The sequence below is a fragment of the Schistocerca nitens genome, chromosome 1, assembly GCF_023898315.1.
Source record: "Schistocerca nitens isolate TAMUIC-IGC-003100 chromosome 1, iqSchNite1.1, whole genome shotgun sequence".
NCBI classification, from domain to species: domain Eukaryota; kingdom Metazoa; phylum Arthropoda; class Insecta; order Orthoptera; family Acrididae; genus Schistocerca; species Schistocerca nitens.
The window spans coordinates 607,770,478-607,783,808 of NC_064614.1; the positions used below are offsets into that span (position 1 = coordinate 607,770,478).

General features: G+C 47.2%; 1 pseudogene; it reads left to right on the forward strand.

The window, feature by feature from the left end:
* Positions 1-4,712: 4,712 nt before the first annotated feature.
* On the forward strand, positions 4,713-4,830 carry LOC126210334 (5S ribosomal RNA; annotated as a pseudogene).
* Positions 4,831-13,331: the final 8,501 nt, after the last annotated feature.

A 13,331-nucleotide genomic window follows, 5' to 3' on the forward strand; every position in this document is an offset into this window, starting at 1 on the left:
ATTTCACCCCTGCCACCTTTAGAAATTGAAAGATAGTTTTCCAGTCAACATTGTCAAAATCTTTTACTGAGTCTACAAATGCTATTAACGTAGGTTTATCTTTCCTTCACCTATCTTCTATGAGAAGTAGTAGGTTCAGTATTGCCTCGCTTGTTACTACACTACTGGCCATTAAAATTGCTACACCAAGAAGAAATGCAGACGATAAACGGGAATTCATTGGACAAATATATTATACTAGAACTGACATGTGAGTACATTTTAACTCAATTCTGATGCATAGATTCTGAGAAATTGGAACCCAGAGCAACCACCTCCGGCCGTAATAACGGCCTTGATACGCCTGGAAATTGACTCAAGCAGAGCTTGGATGGCGTGTACAGGGACAGCTGCCCATGCAGCTTCAACACGATACCACAGTTCATCAAGAACTGTGTATTGTGACGAGCCAGCTGCTCGGCCACCATTGACCAGACATTTTCAGTTGGTGAGAGATCTGGAGAATGTTCTGGCCAGGGCAGCAGTCGAACATTTTCTGTATCCAGAAAGGCCCGTACAGAACCCGCAATATGCGATCGTGCATTATCCTGCTGAAATGTAGGGTTTCGCATGAATCGAATTAAGGGTAGAGCCACGGGTCGTAACACATCTCAAATATAACGTCCACTGTTCAAAGTGCCGTCAATGCGAACAAGAGGGGACCGGGACGCGTAACCAATGGCACCTCATACCATCGCGCCGGGTGATACATCAGTATGGCGATGACGAATACACGCTTCCAATGTGCGTTCACCGCATTGTCGCCAAACGCGGATGCGACCACCATGACGATGTAAACAGAACCTGGATTCATCCGAAAAAATAACCTTTTTGCCATTCGTGCACCCAGGTTCGTCGTTGAGTACACCATCGCAGGTGCTCCTGTTCCTGATGCAGCGCCAAGGGTAACCGCAGCCATGGTCTCCGAGCTGATAGTCCATGTTGCTGCAAACGTCATCGAACTGTTCATGCAGATGGTTGTTGTCTTGCCAACGTCCCCATCTGTTGACTCAGGGATCGAGACGTGGCTGCACGATCCGTTGCAGCCTTGCGGATAAGATGCCTATCATCTCGTCTGCTAGTGATACGAGGCCGCTGGGATCCAGCACGACGTTCCGTATTACCCTCCTGAACCCACCGATTCCATATTCTGCTAACAGTCATTGGATCTCGACCAACGCGAGCAGCAATGTCGCGATACGATAAACCGCAAACGCGATAGGCTACAATCCGACCTTTATCAAAGTCGGAAACGTGATGGTACGCATTTCTCCTTAGACGACGCATCACAACAATGTTTCACCAGGCAAGGCCGGTCAACTGCTGTTTGTATATGAGAAATCGGTTGGAAGCTGTCCTCATGTCAGCACGTTGTAGGTGTCGCCACCGGCGCCAACCTTGTGTGAATGCTCTGAAAATCTAATCATTTGCATATCACAGCATCTTCTTCCTGTCGGTTAAATTTCGCGTCTGTAGCACGTCATATTCGTGGTGTAGCAATTTTAATGGCCAGTAGTGTAGTCTTTTGCTCCCTATATTTCACCCTCGCTTCCTTTAGAATTTGAAAGAAAGTTTTCTAGTCAACATTGTCAAAAGCTTTCACTAAGTCTACAAATGGTATTAACGTAGGTTTATCTTTCCTTAACCTATCTTCTATGAGAAGTTGCCTCGCTTGTTACTACATTGCTCCGATCCAATCTTGTCCGAGGCCGACTTCTACCAGTTTGTCCATTCTTTTGTTATGGATTCGTGTTAGTATTTTGCAACCGCGACTTATTAAACTGATAGTTCGGTAATTTTCACACCTCTCAGCACCACTTTCTTTGGAATTGAAATTATTATATTCTTCTTGATGTCTGCGGGTATTTCGCCCGTCTCAGACAGCGTGCTCATCAGATGGAAGAGTTTTGTCATGGCTAGCTATCCCAAGGCTATCAGCTGCTCTAACGGATTGTTGTCTACTCCCGGGGCCTTGTTTCGACTCAAATCTTTCTGTGCTGGCTGTGTTATTGTGAGGTCCCGAAATACTTTGACAAAATTATTGGTTTGGTGCCGAGCTCATTATCGAGACCGGCTTAGCACCCTGAAGAACACAAATAAGAGACAAATTGTACTTCGAACTTTTAAAAGCATTCCAAACGAACTAAATGCAGGAAATAAATGCGAAGTGGCCGTTTACGAACAATTGTACGTCGCCCTTTCTCATTCAGAGCGTACCCCTTGTGGTAGTAGTTAATCTATATCCCACGGAATTTTTATGCAAATAATAAGTCACGGACCTAACAAATTTGGATGAAATTTCTCCTCGGGTTCCTATGACGCGTTTCAGTGTCAATACCTTTCATTCCCAACCCTGAGTGACGCAGGTGGCTCTTAATCCGCCAGCGCTTCTTTCCAGGTAGTAAGTAACCAGTGATTCTTTAAAGAATCGAACTCCCCTGTAAAAAACGGCTTCAAGCTTTAAGTTATTTTACAGATGTGTTAATGTATTTAATGTTTGAGGTTAAGCATGTGAACGAGAAAAAGTTCAGAAGAGATTTGAAATTACGTTTTAAGTTTGTTGGAAGTAACTAGGTGTTCTAACTGTCGAACACTGGATTATTATAGTCAAGACAGTGTATTACGCTTCTTTTTCACCTCCACCTGCGCCGGTTTGAGAGTTAGGTGGTCCTTACCCGACAGTGCTTCTTCCCAGACGCCAAGTTATATATGTACCAAGTTTGGTTGAAATCGATCCGGTAGTTTGGGATGACATGTTGAACACGCATTCACACATATTTTGCAGAATAAAGAGATTAGCAGAAGAGGGATTTTATGTTTGCCGGGAGAATTACTGCAAGGCATTATTTTGACAGTTCTTTTTCTAAAACGTTCCTTTCATGCGCTACGTGGTCCGAAGTACCACTTCCGGTCACGAAACGAAGTCACGCACCCTTTAACAATGTATGGTGTGTGAGGCAGATTACGCGACGTACTATGCCGCGGATTTAATTGAAAACCTCGCCAAGTGGCTCACTTTTCGCTAATACCACCGTCGGTTAGTTAATGGCTCCACGACCCGCTCTGAGGTCTCTCTCTTTACCAAACAAGTTCACGCTCAACAATCCGCAACACTCGCCGAGAAAAACGCGAAACTGTCTAAGCAAAATTCCACGCACTTCGTATTCTCTCTGCTGCTGTATTGCAATAAATAACTCGATTGACGACGAAGAACAGACTACTCCCAACTTCTGAAATGTGCAAATAAGACTCCACCGACGTCCAAATGGCACCCGACGTCTGCACACCACAGATTGCGGGTAAATCCTCTACTTAGCAAGGTCCAGACCGGTGCACAAAACTACTTTACATTTAAATATTCTACTGCGTCCGAATCAGGAGCAGAATGTAGGCATTTTCACTGGCCATTTCCCACTCCTGCTCTTAGCACTTCTGCAATGTGCTGTTTCCTGAAGTGGTTCAAATGGCTCTAAGCACTATGGGACATAACATCTGAAGTCATCAGTCCCCTATACTTAGAACTACTTAAACCGAACTAACCTAAGGACATCACACACATCAGTGCCCGAGGCAGGATTCGAACCTGCGTCCGTAGCAGCAGCGCGGCTGCGGACTGAAGTGCCTAGAACCGCTCGGCCACACCGGCCGGTTTCCTGCAGAGGCTTTACAAGTTGTCTCCGATGGATGTTGGAAACACCAGTCGTCCTGGGGAAGTCACTCGAGTTTGAGCATGTATCAGATGCCCAGATCACTATCCGTTCAATAGAATAAAAATCAGCTTCAGTTGCCACTAATTTCTTATTCATTACACGACCGATTTCGGAACCTAAAGCTCCATCTTCAGGTGCCACGAAATAATTAATAAAATACGGATGTGTGCCAGTCGGGCCAGTCAGTTATGAGGGGTCACAGGCACGCCAAACAGACCCACGGGAGCGTAGGATCAGCAACCAGGGCGCCCGAATCGACAGCCGACAAGGAAGTCACTTCCTCGTTTCGGAAATGCATTGAGGTATTTCTCCTGGCGTCATGGTGTGGGATCCACCACTACCGCTGGTAGTGACTGAAAGGAGGAGGATTAGGGTTTAACGTTTCGTCGACATTGAGTCATTAGAGACGGAGCACAAGCTCAGAATGTTTGAAAGATGGGGAAGGAAATCGGCCGTGCCCTTTCGAAGGAACCATCCTAACATTTGGCTTGAGTGATTTATAGGGATGGCGGGAACCCTTCATGCGGCGATATCGTGCGGGACAATGCTCGTTCAGACATTGCACCTGTCTCTATGAACTGCCTGCGTGGTGTTGAGGTATTCCTGTTGCCAGCAAGATCCCCAGATCCGCCATTGTGAGGGACCAGGTCGGATATGAACTCTCTCTGACTGCCGGTATCAAAGATATCAAGGATCAGTTACAACAGTTATGGGCCAGCTGCCACAGGACAGAATACAACGACTTTATAACGTGTTTTCCAACCGAATCGGTGCGTGCACCCAGACTGGAGGGGGTGCAGCGTCATACTATTAAGTGCGCTCATACTGCCAAGTTCTTTGTAAATTTGCCTCCAACTTTTAATCACTGAAATGACATCACATATACTATCGGTAAAGTTTCAATTCGTATCGTCCTCCTTCTCCGGGTGCTTGAATTTTTTTGTCTGGCAGTATGTTAATTTCGCCAACGGCCTTACCGCAGTGGTAACACCGGTTCCCGTCAGATCACCGAAGTTAAGGGCTGTCGGGCTGGACTAGCACTTGCATGGGTGACCATCCGGTCTCCCGAGCGCTGTTGGCAAGCGGGGAGCACTCAGGCCTTGTGAGGCCAACTGAAGAGCTACTTGATTCAGAAGTGGCGGCTCCGGTCTCGGAAACTGATATACGGCCACGAGAGCGGTGTGCTGACCACATGCCCCTCCATATCCGCATCCAGTGACGCCTGTGGGCTGAGGATGACACGGCGGCCAGTCGGTACCTCTGGGCCTTCATAGCCTATGCGGGAGGAGTTTAGTTTTTTTTAATACATTAATTTCGTGTATTGGCCTAGGAAAAAATGACTATCTGTAAGGCTCTTTTCTCATTTTCACGATCCCTAATCGAGATATACGACAGGGGCAGCCTAATGGTAGCAAGGATTTGTTCGGGCACAGGTTTTCTAAATTTACCCAGCAGAGTTCCTTAAGAACTATACCGCTTTTCTCCCAAAGATATGTCCGAGCGACTCTGTCACTGATCTTTTGCTCTTTTTGTAAACTGGAGTGGTCTGCTCTGCTCCACCATCACGTGGAACTGTTATCTGTGCGGGGGATTCTCGATAGATGTGCTCTAGAGCTAATGTAAAACCTTAAATCTAACGTGAATTGCATCGTTAGAACTGCCTTAATCGTTCTGAATAGTCTCCGCTGTTTTTCAGTATCGACAATGCTTGTTTGGGTATTTCTCATTGGTGAGTCAGACATTGATTTTAACCCGTGAATACATTTTTCAGTTAGAAAATTAATATTTCGTCTTTCCGTCTCCTGTATTCAATTACAACAAAGAATCATCCACGAGAGATTATATGGGAGGACTGGATCCGTTGATCTAACAGCATTTCCTAAGATTTTCTGATATACACTCCTGGAAATGGAAAAAAGAACACATTGACACCGGTGTGTCAGACCCACCATACTTGCTCCGGACACTGCGAGAGGGCTGTACAAGCAATGATCACACGCACGGCACAGCGGACACACCAGGAACCGCGGTGTTGGCCGTCGAATGGCGCTAGCTGCGCAGCATTTGTGCACCGCCGTCGTCAGTGTCAGCCAGTTTGCCGTGGCATACGGAGCTCCATCGCAGTCTTTAACACTGGTAGCATGCCGCGACAGAGTGGACGTGAACCGTATGTGCAGTTGACGGACTTTGAGCGAGGGCGTATAGTGGGCATGCGGGAGGACGGGTGGACGTACCGCCGAATTGCTCAACATGTGGGGCGTGAGGTCTCCACAGTACATCGATGTTGTCGCCAGTGGTCGGCGGAAGGTGCACGTGCCCGTCGACCTGGGACCGGACCGCAGCGACGCACGGATGCACTCCAAGACCGTAGGATCCTACGCAGTGCCGTAGGGGACCGCACCGCCACTTCCCAGCAAATTAGGGACACTGTTGCTCCTGGGGTATCGGCGAGGACCATTCGCAACCGTCTCCATGAAGCTGGGCTACGGTCCCGCACACCGTTAGGCCGTCTTCCGCTCACGCTCCAACATCGTGCAGCCCGTCTCCAGTGGTGTCGCGACAGGCGTGAATGGAGGGACGAATGGAGACGTATCGTCTTCAGCGATGAGAGTCGCTTCTGCCTTGGTGCCAATGATGGTCGTATGCGTGTCTGGCGCCGTGCAGGTGAGCGCCACAATCAGCACTGCATACGACCGAGGCACACAGGGCCAACACCCGGCATCATGGTGTGGGGAGCGATCTCCTACACTGGCCGTACACCACTGGTGATCGTCGAGGGGACACTGAATAGTGCACGGTACATCCAAACCATCATCGAACCCATCGTTCTACCATTCCTAGACCGGCAAGGGAACGTGCTGTTCCAACAGGACAATGCACGTCCGCACGTATCCCGTGCCACCCAACGTGCTCTAGAAGGTGTAAGTCAACTACCCTGGCCAGCAAGATCTCCGGATCTGTCCCCCATTGAGCAAGTTTGGGACTGGATGAAGCGTTGTCTCACGCGGTCTGCACGTCCAGCACGAACGCTGGTCCAACTGAGGCGCCAGGTGGAAATGGCATGGCAAGCCGTTCCACAGGACTACATCCAGCATCTCTACGATCGTCTCCATGGGAGAATAGCAGCCTGCATTGCTGCGAAAGGTGGGTATGCACTGTACTAGTGCCGACATTGTGCATGCTCTGTTGCCTGTGTCTATGTGCCTGTGGTTCTGTCAGTGTGATCATGTGATGTATCTGACCCCAGGAATGTGTCAATAAAGTTTCCCCTTCCTGGGACAATGAATTCACGGTGTTCTTATTTCAATTTCCAGGAGTGTACTTTTCGCCAGGATCTGAATGTGAAAATTGTCGTAGAGTTCGTCGATATCTTCAAGGATATACGCTGCTTGCCATTGAGTTTCCTCTGTCAGTTTCGCTGTTTTCTCTTTTTTAGTGAGAGAACAACAACCTCTATTTTTGACATATTCTGTAAATGACACAATTCATCCAAGGTGAGCCTTTGCTGTATTTTATTACATTACTTATTGCGTATTTGTCTTGATTGAGATCAATAATGACCTTGAGCTTTAACCAAAATTGTTCCGTTTATCTTATTTGAACTTAAGGCTCTCATTTCATCTTCCAAGTAGGTTGTAAGTACTGTAACTATGAAACTTCCTGGCAGATTAAAACTGTGTGCCCGACCGAGACTCGAACTCGGGACCTTTGCCTTTCGCGGGCATGTGCTCTATCATCTGAGCTACCGAAGCACGACTCACGCCCGGTACTCACAGCTTTACTTCTGCCAGTATCTCGTCTCCTACCTTCCAAACTTTACAGAAGCTCTCCTGCGAACCTTGCAGAACTAGCACTCTTGAAGAAAGGATACAGCGGAGACATGGCTTAGCCACAGCCTGGGGAATGTTTCCAGAATGAGATTTTCACTCTGCAGCGGAATGTGCGCTGATATGAAACTTCCCCAGGCTGTGGCTAAGCCATGTCTCCGCTGTATCCTTTCTTTCAGGAGTGCTAGTTCTGCAAGGTTCGCAGGAGAGCTTCTGTAAAGTTTGGAAGGTAGGAGACGAGATACTGGCAGATGTAAAGCTGTGAGTACCGGGCGTGAGTCGTGCTTCGGTAGCTCAGATGGTAGAGCACTTGCCCGCGAAAGGCAAAGGTGCCTAGTTCGAGTCTCGGTCGGGCACACAGTTTTAATCTGCCAGGAAGTTTCATATCAGCGCACACTCCGCTGCAGAGTGATAATCTCATTCTGGAAACATTCCCCAGTCTGTGGCTAAGCCATGTCTCCGCAGTATCCTTTCTTTCAGGAGTGCTAGTTCTGCAAGGTTCGCAGGAGAGTTTCTGTAAAGTTTGGAAGGTAGGAGACGAGATACTGGCAAAAGTAAAGCTGTGAGTACCGGGCGTGAGTCGTGCTTCGGTAGCTCAGATGGTAGAGCACTTGCCCGCGAAAGGCAAAGGTCCCGAGTTCGAGTCTCGGTCGGGCACACAGTTTCAATCTGCCAGGAAGTTTCATATCAGCGCACACTCCGCTGCAGAGTGAAAATCTCATACTGTAACTATCTTGTCGATCAAACACAAATACTCTCCTTGCTTTCCTGCTGACTTTTTCGTACAGAAATTATATTTCTGTTGTGGCAGCCATAAAGACTTTATGAAAACAAACCGCGTCAAGAGCAGCAGAAATAAGAGCCACCGTGCTGACAGACAACAGTGCTCGATACGCCATCGCACTCTTAGTGTGCATACTTTTATTCACGCGGACAATCGGACAGATAAACTACTATCTAGAAGGGCTACGATCCTGCTGTTGTCAAATTACAACAGGTTATGGTAAACTTTTCGTGTTCTTAAAAGAGGCATAACTTGATAGTCTCACAAACAATCCGCTGCGTAACCTTTCCTTATGTACAGAATTTAGATGGCGGTACTCCTACCCTCGCTTTGGGTTTGCACTGAAATGCTAATCATTTGCACAGCCAAACATGTAGTATGCCAGTCTTGTGTTTGTTGCATGCCGCCTTCACTGTGTTTCAGTTTTAATGGCCAGAAGTATACATACACCGCCCATGTCCGGTGAGTCTATGATGAACATGATTGTGAAACTATAAACGTAGAGGCTGTAGAGGAATTCAGTGATGACATGTTATCCCTTATATGCTGCCTCAGTCGAAAGTTTTGTAATGAACTAAAATTTGGCAGCTGCATACTTCGAAAAGACGTTCTGTCGAAACAACCTAGGTTACTCTTGTAACTTATCTCCTTTTTCATCAACAAGAGATAATTTCATCCTTAAACAACCGGCAGTATTCCGTAAATCCTTTAATTACAGTTCATGGGCAAAGTTTTACTGTTAATGGTAATGAGTTTGACATTAGGTTAGTTACGTATCTAGCAAAAGGGAAGAAGACTAGTCAGAAGCAGAAATTGAGTACACTTTCAGTACCGGCGTTAAGCAATCCAGCAATCCTACGAGAAGGAAGTGGACTGTTCGTATGACTGCATCACATTGAAATAAGACACACAGTGATCTCGCGGCGGTATCTTACGACAGAGAGTCAACGGCAAGAAAGATTCGTGATGAGAATCGTGCAATGTTTAAGTGACGCTGGTAATTAAACGTGAGTACAGCCTTCATAAAAGCTCACGTTTTCCACCTACGTCGTGTTCTTCATGTTGGCTGTAATAATAATAAATATCTGCCCCTGAAAAGAACGGATAACATGGCACTGCTGACTAGGAGAGCTAAACGACAGTTCAGTCGACTAACTTAGAAGGAATTACTCAACTTTCTTTGGAATCTCTGCGAAGTTTGATTTGAGTACCCGACTGATCAAGGTAGATCATTACTAATTGTTCATAATTTGAAAAACTGCAGCTGCATCTAGCTTGCTAATATTGCTGGCCTTTCATTTATTTAAAGTTCTGCTCCAGTTCTTCTAATAGCTTATCAAAGTGATTTGTCGTTGAAAATTATACAGCAGCACCCAAAACCACTCACTTCTGTAATCGATTAGTTAAGGTCGGATCCCTGTTGTAGATAGACAGTAGCAGGCGGCAGCATTCTCGCAGCACTGGTGTTTCCGGGAAAACATTCTAGCGTTTGACAGCACGTACAAGCGGAAACCCGAGGAGATCATAAACAAGCCTGATGTGGCTCTCAGCACAGTGCAAGTCTTTCGATCTGACGCCACGTCAGCGACTTGCGTGTCAGTGTCCCTATTGTCATATGAAAGTTTCTCCTGAGCTTGAACTCATGTGGCAACATTGGAATTTTTTTTCGAGGTCCCGACGATGAACACTATGAAGAAGAAACCAGAGTATATCACCTGGAAGGAAACACAGGAACATTGATTCCGACACCAGTGTCATTAATTTGATCAATGTGAAGTTGCTGTAGCGTTCAGAAAGTGGATTCACATCGCTATGGCAGTCCTGTGGAGGACGCATCAGCAATAATCAGTGACAATGGAAGATTTAGAAGCCAATGGAAACTAGTGCATTAAAAACATTCAAAGTATCCACAAAAATGCAATCTGCTGCAAGATTCTCTTGGTTTCATTTCTTTTGTAAAACACTTTGGGAAGTAAACTAGTCTTCCCTTCGGATCTTCGTATAGCGACTCCTCAGGACGGAGTTGTCAGAAGAACGCAGAATAATGTTCTTTGAATCTGAGCGCAGAATGCCAGAAGTCTGTATGTCGTAGGTAAAACAGAGAATTTGAAATTAGGGATGAACAGGCTGATGTTAGACTTAGTGAAGGGTAATGAAAAGAGGACAGTTTTCTAGGAAGATGACTGCAGGGTAATAACGACGTCATTAATAAATGGCATAACATAGTTAAGAACACAGATACTATGAACAACATTAACTCAGCACCAAATACACCTGTACGCGTTTACATGCCCATATCACAGTCTGATGACGAGCAAACAGAGGCAACATACACTCCTGGAAATGGAAAAAAGAACACATTGACACCGGTGTGTCAGACCCACCATACTTTCTCCGGACACTGCGAGAGGGCTGTACAAGCAATGATCACTCGCACGGCACAGCGTACACACCAGGAACCGCGGTGTTGGCCGTCGAATGGCGCTAGCTGCGCAGCATTTGTGCACCGCCGCCGTCAGTGTCAGCCAGTTTGCCGTGGCATACGGAGCTCCATCGCAGTCTTTAACACTGGTAGCACGCCGCGACAGAGTGGACGTGAACCGTATGTGCAGTTGACGGACTTTGAGCGAGGGCGTATAGTGGGCATGCGGGAGGCCGGGTGGACGTACCGCCGAATTGCTCAACACGTGGGGCGTGAGGTCTCCACAGTACATCGATGTTGTCGCCAGTGGTCGGCGGAAGGTGCACGTGCCCGTCGACCTGGGACCGGACCGCAGCGACGCACGGATGCACGCCAAGACCGTAGGATCCTACGCAGTGCCGTAGGGGACCGCACCGCCACTTCCCAGCAAATTAGGGACACTGTTGCTCCTGGGGTATCGGCGAGGACCATTCGCAACCGTCTCCATGAAGCTGGGCTACGGTCCCGCACACCGTTAGGCCGTCTTCCGCTCACGCCCCAACATCGTGCAGCCCGCCTCCAGTGGTGTCGCGACAGGCGTGAATGGAGGGACGAATGGAGACGTGTCGTCTTCAGCGATGAGAGTCGCTTCTGCCTTGGTGCCAATGATGGTCGTATGCGTGTTTGGCGCCGTGCAGGTGAGCGCCACAATCAGGACTGCATACGACCGAGGCACACAGGGCCAACACCCGGCATCATGGTGTGGGGAGCGATCTCCTACACTGGCCGTACGCCACTGGTGATCGTGAGGGGACACTGAATAGTGCACGGTACATCCAAACCGTCATCGAACCCATCGTTCTACCATTCCTAGACCGGCAAGGGAACTTGCTGTTCCAACAGGACAATGCACGTCCGCATGTATCCCGTGCCACCCAACGTGCTCTAGAAGGTGTAAGTCAACTACCCTGGCCAGCAAGATCTCCGGATCTGTCCCCCATTGAGCAAGTTTGGGACTGGATGAAGTGTCGTCTCACGCGGTCTGCACGTCCAGCACGAACGCTGGTCCAACTGAGGCGCCAGGTGGAAATGGCATGGCAAGCCGTTCCACAGGACTACATCCAGCATCTCTACGATCGTCTCCATGGGAGAATAGCAGCCTGCATTGCTGCGAAAGGTGGATATACACTGTAGTAGTGCCGACATTGTGCATGCTCTGTTACCTGTGTCTATGTGCCTGTGGTTCTGTCAGTGTGATCATGTGATGTATCTGACCCCAGGAATGTGTCAATAAAGTTTCCCCTTCCTGGGACAATGAATTCACGGTGTTCTTATTTCAATTTCCAGGAGTGTATAAGTAAATGGAGGAACTGGTAGAATATGTCAGGAGGTATTAAAATTCCATAGCCCTAACGTATTGTAAAACTGTTATAGGAGAGCTGGGGAATATGGACAACAGGAAAGTGATGAGAAGAAAAAGAGGTTGTCAGCGTTCTGACAAAGGTTTCCACCAGGAAATACATTGTAGTTAGAGATTAAGGAAACAACTTCTGGACGACAAAGCACACCCATGTGCGGACGTAGACACAGATTATAACTTAGTAGTTATGAACATGATGTTGAAATTCAAGCGGACAGGAAAAAAAGAACTTACTATGAAATGTAATATCGAAAATTTAGCACCGATTGAGGTGAAGCAGAAATTGTCTGAGACAGTAACCAATAGCCGAAGTAAAAGGGACGCGACTGTTTGCATAGGAGATGAGTGGAATATACTAAATAAATACATAATCAACGTTTCACAAGCACAGTAGTTATAATGTAACCAGAGGGCAGGATGCCATGTATACTCTTATCAAAAGTATCTGGGCACCTATTAGCGGACATTTATATGGGGTATGTTGACCCTTTTCCTTTATGACGGCTTCAACTCTGCTGGTGCACTTTGAGTGGGGTATCCGAAAGTCTGTGGAGGAATGGCAGCACATTCTTCCTCAAGACCCTAAACCAAAGAATGTAGTGATATTGGATGTTGCTGGCGGTCTGAAGTCGACGTTGTAACTCATGCCGACAGCGTTGCATTGGATTTAGGACGGAACTTAAGAGAGGCCAGTCAATTTCAGGGCTGTTACTGCCTACAAACCAAATGGCTCAAATGGCTCTAAGCACTATGAGACTTAACATCTGAGGTCATCAGTCCCCTAGACTTACAACTACGCAAACCTAACTGAACCTAAGGACATCACACGCATCCATGCCCGAGGCAGGATTCGAACCTACGACCGAGGCAGCAGCTGTCTACAAACTATTGCCTGACAGATGCTGCTTCATTACAACGTGTATTGCCATGTTGATACAAACAATAATCGTCTCCAAACTGTTCCACTACTAATCGCAGTACACAATGCTGTAAAATATGTTTATATCCTTCCACATTGATCTTTATCTTAAGCACAATAAGGGGACTAAACCAGCAACACAGAAAACACCTCCATACCATAATGTGTACTTCACTGTTAGAACTACACACGGTGGCAGATAACGGCCTCCAGGGATTGACCACACCCAAA